The following is a 7,500-nucleotide window of genomic DNA, read 5'->3' on the forward strand; positions in this document are numbered from 1 at the left end:
GGTTAATGAGTTGCCACTTCAACTTTTCACTGCGGTTGGTTACAGTTAGTGTTCTCGGGCTTAATAGTCGCCCAAGGGGGGTGATTGTGGGGTAGTGCCCGGGAGGGTGAGCTTTTAATTCGGCAGGAGGCATGTGGGGCCCTGGAGAACTCATCAACCTGTCAGTCAATGAGTTGTCACCAATGCAGTTGGTTAATGAGTTGCCAAATGTAAAGTTGGTTAATGAGTTGCCAAATATAAATTTGGTTAATGAGTTGCCACTTCAACTTTTCACTGCGGTTGGTTACAGTTAGTGTTCTCGGGCTTAATAGTCGCCCAAGGGGGTGTATAGCGGTCGATGGCCGTTGTGGAGTGCGTTTATTGTGGGTTGATTTTGACTTTGCCTGGCTGGTGGAATTTGTGGGAGGCAGGCAAGGGGATTGGTGTGGGTTGGTTGGCCGGAAGGGAGCTGCTTGCATTGGGGTGTTATCCTGACTTTGTTTCGCTGGTGAGAGTAGGCAGCGGCAGGCAGGCAAGCGGAATGTCGTGTGGGGTGCAGTGAGAGGTTGTAATGACGCTGCTTTGCAGCTGACCATGTGCCCTGATTTGTGACGCCCGTTTGGAGGCTGATATCTGAGGAAGGCCGAGGCCGATTTCCTCCGGGTATGGCTCGTTGCGTGCGGCAGGGGGAGGCGCAGCGTACGGTACCGAGCACTCGGAGGTGCGGTGCTGCCCGCCGGAGTGACAGCGAAAGGCTGCGCACCGCTTTCCGCCTGGTAACTCGGCGTCCGTGAGACCGACCGACTCCGCTTTAGCGCCGGAGCTAGAGTGGGGCAAGGGGCAGGTTTGGGTACCGGAACGATCACGTTCGCATACCGGGAAGTCGAGTGCCGGGCCGCTGAAAGCGAGCAGGGTGCCACCGCTCGGGGCCCCGGTTTGTCCGTCCCACCCGGAGGCCCATATCTCCGGAAGGCACAGGCCGATTTCCACCGGGTATGGCTCGTTGTGTGCGGCCGGACCAGGCGCAGCGGACGGTACCGAGCACTCGGAGGTCGGGCGCTGCCCGCCGGAGGTACAGCGAAAGGCTGCAAACCACTTTCCGCCGCCTCCCTCCGCGGGCGTGAGACCGACGGTCGTCGGGTTTAGTTCCGCGGCTAGAGCAGGACGAGGGGCAGCGAACGGTACCGGAACGAACCCGGTCGCACACCGGGAAGTCGAGTGCCGGGTCTCGAAACGGAGCCGGGTCGGCCCAGTTTAAAACGGAGAAGAGAGTGCTGCCCTCTGCGGGTGAAAACATGGAAGTACGTTGGTTAATGATTTCCAGTTCACCCCGCTTGGTCAGGCCCACTCGGAGGCGGATAACTCCGGAACGCCGAGGCCGATTTCCTCCGGGTATGGCTCGTTGCGTGCGGCAGGAGGAGGCGCAGCGTTCGGTACCGAGCACTCGGAGGTGCGGTGCTGCCCGCCGGAGTGACAGCGAAAGGCTGCGCACCGCTTTCCGCCTGCTAACTCGGCGTCCGTGAGACCGACCGACTCCGCTTTAGCACCGGAGCTAGAGTGGGGCAAGGGGCACCGAAGGGTACCGGAACGATGACGTTCGCACACCGGGAAGTCGAGTGCCGGGCCGCCGAAAGCGAGCAGGGTGCCACCGCTCGGGGCCCCGGTTTGTCCGTCCCACCCGGAGGCCCATATCTCCGGAAGGCACAGGCCGATTTCCTCCGGGTATGGCTCGTTGTGTGCGGCCGGACCAGGCGCAGCGGACGGTACCGAGCACTCGGAGGTCGGGCGCTGCCCGCCGGAGGTACAGCGAAAGGCTGCAAACCACTTTCCGCCGCCTCCCTCCGCGGGCGTGAGACCGACGGTCGTCGGGTTTGTTTCCGCGGCTAGAGCAGGACGAGGGGCAGCGAACGGTACCAGAACGAACCCGGTCGCACACCGGGAAGTCGACTAGCGGGCCGCCGAAAGCGAGCACGGGGCCCCGGTTTGTCCGTCCCACCCGGAGGCCCATATCTCTGGAAGGCACAGGCCGATTTCCACCGGGTATGGCTCGTTGTGTGCGGCAGGACCAGGCGCAGCGGACGGTACCGAGCACTCGGAGGTCGGGCGCTGCCCGCCGGAGGTACAGCGAAAGGCTGCAAACCACTTTCCGCCACCTCCCTCCGCGGGCGTGAGACCGACGGTCGTCGGGTTTGTCTCCGCGGCTAGAGCAGGACGAGGGGCAGCGAACGGTACTGGAACGAACCCGGTCGCACACCGGGAAGTCGACCAGCGGGCCGCCGAAAGCGTGCTCGGGTCCCCGGTTTGTCTGTCCCACCCGGAGGCTGATATCTGAGGAAGTCCGAGGCCGATTTCCTCCGGCTAACTCGGCGGGCAATGTGTCCCCCCCCCACCATCTTCGGCTGATTACCGTGGCTGGACCGGATCAAGGAGCAACGGAACCGTGCCAGAACGACGTCGGTCGGACGGCGTGAACTGATAGTGCCGAGGCCGGAAACCGAGCCGGAAATGTGCACCGATTTATTGGTCCCACTCGCAGGCCCATATCTCCGGAAGGCCGAGGCCGATTTCCTCCGGGTATGGTTCGCTGCGTGCAGCCGGAAGGGGAGCAGCGGACGGCACTGAGCAGCCGGAGGTGCGGTGCTGCCCGCCGGAGCTGCAAGCGAAAGGCTGCGCACCGCTTTCCGCTGGCTAACTCGGCGGCCGTCAGGCCGACCGACTCCGCTTCAGCACGGGAGCTGGAGTCGGGCAAGGGGCACCGAAGGGTACCGGAAGGATCACGTTCGGACACCGGGAAGTCGAGTGCCGGGCCGCCGAAAGCGAGCTCGGGGCCCCGGTTTGTCCGTCCCACCCGGAGGCCCATATCTCGAGAAGGCACAGGCCGATTTCCTCCGGGTTTGGCTCGCTGCGTGCGGCCGGACGAGGCGCAGCGAACGGTACCGAGCACTCGGAGGTGCGGCGCTGCCCGCCGGAGGTACAGCGAAAGGCTGCAAACCGCTTTCCGCCTCCTCTCCCCTCGGGCGTGAGACCGACGGTCGTCTGGTTTGCTTCCGCGGCAAGAGCAGGACGAGGGGCACCGAGCGGTACCAGAACGAACCCGGTCGCACACCGGGATGTGGAGTGCCCGGCCCAAACCCGCTACCCCCCCCCCCCCCAACACCCGAAAGCGAGCCCCGGTTTGTGGATTAAAAGTGAAGCGGCAAAGATTTGTAAAACAGCGTGAAATGATGAACCAGAAGCCCAAAGTAATGGTGGGAATAAAAGTTCCAAAATGTGAAATGGTGAACCAGAAGTTGTGTGAACTGTTTAACCCAAAGTGGCAAAAATGGATTAAAAGGGGTGAAATGATCGACCGCAAAGCAGGGCAAGCATTAAACAAAAGCAGCAGCATTTTTTAAAAAGGGACAAATGGTTTACCAGAATCCCAAAAGAATGCTCAGAGACTTAAGTGCCAAAGGGGAAATGGTTAACCAGTAGCTGGGTGAACTGCTTAACCCAAAGTGGGAAAAAGGATAAAAAAGGGGTGAACTGATCAACCAGAAGTCGACAACAATGTGCGGCGATTAAGTCTGAAAGAGGGAAAGGTTGACCGGAAAGCAGGGAAATGATTAAACAAAAGCAGAAAAATTCAGTAAAAAGGGGCAAGTGGTGAACCAGAAGTTGGGTGAACTGCTTAACCAAAAGTGGGAAAGAGGATTAAAAGGGGAGAAATGTTGAACCAGATGTCGAAAACAATGCGCGGCGATGAAGTCTGAAAGAGGAAAAGGTTGACCGCAAAGCAGGGAAAGGATTAAACAGAAGCAGCAATATCTTTTAAAAAGGGACAAATGGTGAACCAGAATCCCAAAAGAATGCTCAGAGACTTAAGTCCCAAAGGGGCAAATGGTTAACCAGAAGCTGGGTGAACTGTTTAACCAAAAGTGGGAAAAAGGATTAAAATGTTGTGAAATGATTAACCAGAAGGCGAAAGCAAAGTGCGGCGGCGAAGTCCTAAAGGGGAAAAGGTTGACCATAAAGCAGGGAAATGATTAAACAAAAGCAGAAAAATTCAGTAAGAAGGGGCAAATGGTTAACCAGAAGTTGGGTGAACTGCTTAACCAAAAGTGGGAAAAAGGATTAAAAGGGGAGAAATGTTTAACCAGATGTCGAAAACAATGCGCGGCGATGAAGTCTGAAAGAGGAATAGGTCGACCGCAAAGCAGGGAAATGATTAAACAAAAGCAGAAAAATTCAGTAAAAAGGGGCAAATGGTGAACCAGAAGCTGGGTGAACTGCTTAACCAAAAGTGGGAAAAAGGATTAAAAGGGGAGAAATGTTGAACCAGATGTCGAAAACAAGGTGCGGCGATGAAGTCTGAAAGAGGAATAGGTCGACCGCAAAGCAGGGAAAGGTTTAATCAAAAGCAGCAATATCTTTTAAAAAGGGACAAATGGTGAACCAGAATCACAAAAGAATGCTCAGAGACTTAAGTCCCAAAGGGGAAATGGTTAACCAGTAGCTGGGTGAACTGTCCAACCCAAAGTGGGAAAAAGGATTAAAAGGGGTGAAATGATTAACCAGGAGGCTAAAGCAATGTGCCGCGGTGAAGTCCTAAAGGGGAAAAGGTTGACCAGAAAGCAGGGAAAGCATTAAACAAAAGCGGCAACATTTTTTAAAAAGTGGCAAATGGTTAACCAGAATCCCAAAAGAATGCTCAGAGACTTAAGTCCCAAAGGGGAAATGGTGAACCAGAAGCTGGGTGAACTGGTGAACCAAAAGTGGGAAAAAGGATTAAAAGGGGAGAAATGTTTAACCAGAAGGCAAAAGCAAAGTGCGGCGGCGAAGTCCAAAAGGGGAAAAGGTTGACAAGAAAGCAGGGAAATGATTAAACCAAAGCGGAAAAATTCAGTAAAATGGGGCAAATGGTTAACCAGAAGCTGGGTGAAATGGTTAACCAAAAGTGGCAAAAAAAGATTTAAAGGGGAAAAATGATTAACCAGAAGTCGACAACAATGCGCGGCGATGAAGTCTGAAAGGGGAAAAGGTTGACCACATAGCAGGGAAACGATTAAACAAAAGCGGCAAAATTTTTTAAAAAGTGGCAAATGATTAACCAGAATCCCAAAAGAATGCTCAGGGACTAAGTCCCAAAGGGGAAATGGTTAACCAGAAGCTGGGGGAAATGGTTAACCAAAAGTTGCAAAAATGATTAAAAGGGGTGAAATGATTAACCAGGAGGCTGAAGCAATGTGCCGCGGTGAAGTCCTAAAGGGGAAAAGGTTGACCAGAAAGCAGGGAAACGATTAAACAAAAGCGGCAACATTTTTCAAAAAAGTGGCAAATGGTTAACCAGAATCCCAAAAGAATGCTCAGAGACTAAGTCCCAAAGGGGAAATGGTTAACCAGAAGCTGGGGGAAATGGTTAACCAAAAGTTGCAAAAATGATTAAAAGGGGTGAAATGATTAACCAGGAGGCTAAAGCAATGTGCCGCGGTGAAGTCTGAAAGAGGGAAAGGTTGACCAGAAAGCATTAAACAAAAGCGGCAACATTTTAAAAAAATTGGCAAATGATTAACCAGAATCCCAAAAGAATGCTCAGAGACTAAGTCCCAAAGGGGAAATGGTTAACCAGAAGCTGGGGGAAATGGTTAACCAAAAGTTGCAAAAATGATTAAAAGGGGTGAAATGATTAACCAGGAGGCTGAAGCAATGTGCCGCGGTGAAGTCTGAAAGAGGGAAAGGTTGACCAGAAAGCATTAAACAAAAGTGGCAACATTTTTTAAAAAGTGGCAAATGATTAACCAGAATCCCAAAAGAATGCTCAGAGACTAAGTCCCAAAGGGGAAATGGTTAACCAGAAGCTGGGGGAAATGGTTAACCAAAAGTTGCAAAAATGATTAAAAGGGGTGAAATGATTAACCAGGAGGCTGAAGCAATGTGCCGCGGTGAAGTCCTAAAGGGGAAAAGGTTGACCACAAAGCAGGGAAAGCATTAAACAAAAGCGGCAACATTTTTAAAAAAGTGGCAAATGATTAACCAGAATCCCAAAAGAATGCTCAGAGACTAAGTCCCAAAGGGGAAATGGTTAACCAGAAGCTGGGGGAAATGGTTAACCAAAAGTTGCAAAAATGATTAAAAGGGGTGAAATGATTAACCAGGAGGCTAAAGCAATGTGCCGCGGTGAAGTCTGAAAGAGGGAAAGGTTGACCAGAAAGCATTAAACAAAAGTGGCAACATTTTTTTAAAATTGGCAAATGATTAACCAGAATCCCAAAAGAATGCTCAGAGACTAAGTCCCAAAGGGGAAATGGTTAACCAGAAGCTGGGGGAAATGGTTAACCAAAAGTTGCAAAAATGATTAAAAGGGGTGAAATGATCAACCAGAAGTCGAAAACAATGTGCGGCGATGAAGTCCTAAGGGGGAAAAGTTACCCAGAAGGCAGGGAAATGATCAAACGAAAGCAGCCAAAAAATTATTAAAAGAGGGGAACTGATGAACCAAAAGATGAGAAACGGCCCGCAGAGACTAAGTCCAAAACGGGAACTGGTGAACCGGAAATGATTAACCAAAAACGAAGTCCGAAGAGGGAACTGGTAAACCAGAACTCAGAAACCCGATTTTTAAAATTAATTATAAATGGGGAAACGATTGAGCAAAAGGCGGAAATTAAGTCACAGGGACCAGGTCCGAAAGGGCAAGAGGTTACCCCGTAGGGGGCATTCGTCAACTCCATCTGAAAATTTTGGAGGCAAATCTGACCAAAATGCGGAAATCGGACCACACCGCGAGGGGCGCCATTCGACGGGGCAGGGGTAGACGCGTCGAACGGTACCTGAAGGTCCCGGCTGCGACACGTGAGTCCGGAGATATGGCCAGTCAAAGTCTGATGGGAGGTACCGAAGCCGAAAAATCGAAACGCGTTTGCGGCGATTCGGTGTCAGAGAGTCGGTCACGAATTCAAATTCGTCCCGCTGATTCGCCAATTGCCAGCCGGTTCCGGGGGGATTGGCGGGGTACCTGCAGGATAGTAAGAGGTGGCATGTCGAGACTTAGCCTGTTTACCAGACTTGTGTCTAGCGCCTCCAGGTCTGCAGAGACCGACCCGGGCTGCCGCCCAACCGACTTTTAAGCCTTTTGGGAGTGGGAATTTTTCCCATTTTTCCCCATTTTTCGGGTTTTTTGGTCGGGCTTGAAAACGGCGGCCCCGAGGCCTCCCGGGGCTGGCGGGCTTCGGCTCCCTTGCGAGAGGGTCCGAATTCCACCCGTTTAAGCCCAGAAAGGAGTTCGGAAGTCAGTCGGTCGAGGGAACCCCTTCGGAAGTCCGACGGGGATGGATTCGGCCGGCGTTTCGGATCTCCGGTCAGAGGATTCCCCCCCTGGGCGGGGGGGTGCGAGTAGCTGCCGGCAAACGGTCCCTTGCACTTGTGGCACAAAAAGTCCGAGCACAGGTTAATGAGTTGGCCGCGGAAGCCCCTATGCCGAAATGAGAAAGCCCCCGTTGCGGGGATTTAGTGACGCATCTGCGGCCGGAGGTGGGAGGCCGT

This window comes from Heptranchias perlo, unplaced genomic scaffold, assembly GCF_035084215.1.
Source record: "Heptranchias perlo isolate sHepPer1 unplaced genomic scaffold, sHepPer1.hap1 HAP1_SCAFFOLD_274, whole genome shotgun sequence".
In the NCBI taxonomy this organism is placed as follows: domain Eukaryota; kingdom Metazoa; phylum Chordata; class Chondrichthyes; order Hexanchiformes; family Hexanchidae; genus Heptranchias; species Heptranchias perlo.